Here is a 2,247-nt window from a genome sequence, read left to right on the forward strand (position 1 = left end):
GCACGATAACAAGACTGCCATTGGTTGGACCATGGCAGACATAAAGGGTATCAGCCCAGCCTTCTGTATGCATAAGATTCTCCTGGAGGAGGGGCACAGACCTTCCAGGGAACATCAGCGAAGGCTGAACCCTAACATGAAAGAGGTTTTAAAGAAAGAGGTGATCAAATGGTTAGATGCGGGAATCATTTTCCCCATCTCTAATAGTAATTGGATCAGCCCTGTCCAATGTGTTCCGAAAAAGGGGGGAATGACTGTTGTGAAAAATGACAATAATGAGTTGATCTCAACTCGTACAGTCACAGGGTGGCGAATCTGCATGGATTACCTAAAATTGAACACCGCCACCCGAAAGGACCACTTTCCCTTGCCCTTCATTGACCAAATGTTGGACAGGCTGGCTGGAAGATCACACTTTTGTTTCTTAGATGGATATTAGGGGTACAATCAAATATCAATAGCCCCCGAAGATAGAGAGAAAACATCCTTCACCTGTCCGTATGGCATCTTTGCCTTTCGGAGAATGCCCTTTAGGCTTTGCAATGCACCAGCGACTTTTCAACGGTGCATGCTAGCCATCTTCACAGATATGGTGGAGGATATTATGGAGGTCTTTATGGATGATTTCTCCGTGGTGGGAGATTCATTCGAAGACTGTCTTCACAACTTAAGCAGAGTGCTCAAAAGATGTGTGGAGACAAACTTAGTGCTAAACTGGGAGAAGTGCCATTTTATGGTACAAGAAGGGATAGTCCTGGGACATCGAGTGTCCAGAAAAGGAATTGAGGTCGACCATGCTAAGGTTGACGTGATTGAGAAGTTACCACCGCCCACTTCAGTCAAGGCGGTGAGAAGTTTCCTTGGTCACGCCGGGTTCTACCGGCGTTTCATAAAAGACTTTTCCAAAATTGCTAACCCATTATGCAAACTCCTTGAAAAGGATCAGCCCTTTGTGTTTTCTAATGATTGCAGGTTGGCATTTGAGGAACTGAAAAAGAAGTTGATAACTGCACCCATCATTGTTGCTCCCAACTGGGAGCAACCATTTGAGCTCGTGTGTGATGCCAGCGACTATGCTATAGGAGCAGTCTTGGGGCAGCGAAAAGATAAGCCGATGCACCCGATTTACTATGCAAGCAGAATGCTAACCGGTGCACAGCTCAACTACATAGTGACGGAGAAGGAGATGTTGGCAGTTGTGTTTGCTTTTGACAAGTTCCGATCATATCTGATTGGTTCCAAGGTAATTGTGTATACTGACCATGCAGCTCTCAGGTACCTCATTGAGAAAAAGGAGTCTAAGCCGCGCCTGATTCGTTGGGTGCTGCTGTTGCAAGAATTCGACCTCGAAATTCGTGACCGTAAGGGCACAGAAAATCAAGTCGCTGATCATCTATCACGACTTGAAGGAGCTAAAAAATCAGTCGAGGTCGAAGAGATTCTGGAAACCTTTCCAGACGAGCAGCTGCTCGCAGCCAGTCTTGAGGATGCGCCATGGTATGCAGATTTTGCAAACTACCTGGCCTGCGGTATTGTTCCCTATGACCTTTCATCTGTCCAAAAGAAAAAGTTCTTTCGTGATTGCCGCATGTATTATTGGGATGAACCTCATTTGTTTCGAATATGTGTTGATAACATTATCCGGAGGTGTGTCCCCGAGATAGAACAATCTTCAATTTTGCAGGCTTGTCACGCATCAGCATATGGAGGACATTTTGGAAGGGTCAGAACAGCTGCAAAAGTGCTAGAGGCCGGATTCTTTTGGCCAATTGTGTTTAGAGATGCACACCTCTGGGTAAAGGGCTGCAATGAATGTCAAAGGACGGGAAACATTTCCCGTCGTCATGAGATGCCAATGAAACCAATTCAAAAAGTAGAGGTGTTACATGTGTGGGGGTTTGACTTCATGGGCCCCTTCGTTCATTTGGCAATAAGTACATCCTTGTTGCTGTGGACTACGTGTCTAAATGGGTAGAAGCTGCAGTGTTGCCCACAAATGATGCAAGAGTGGTGGTCGGGTTTCTAAAAAAGAACATATTCACCCGGTTTGGGACACCAAGAGCGATCATCAGTGACGGAGGCACTCACTTCTGCAATAGAGCCTTCGAGAAATTACTTGCTAAGTATGATGTGCGCCACAAGGTGGCTACTCCTTACCATCCACAGACCAGTGGGCAAGTTGAAGTGTCCAACAGGGAGATAAAGAGTGTACTAACGAAGACTGTGAATGCCACCCGACTGATTGGG

The sequence above is a fragment of the Nicotiana attenuata genome, chromosome 5, assembly GCF_001879085.1.
Source record: "Nicotiana attenuata strain UT chromosome 5, NIATTr2, whole genome shotgun sequence".
NCBI classification, from domain to species: domain Eukaryota; kingdom Viridiplantae; phylum Streptophyta; class Magnoliopsida; order Solanales; family Solanaceae; genus Nicotiana; species Nicotiana attenuata.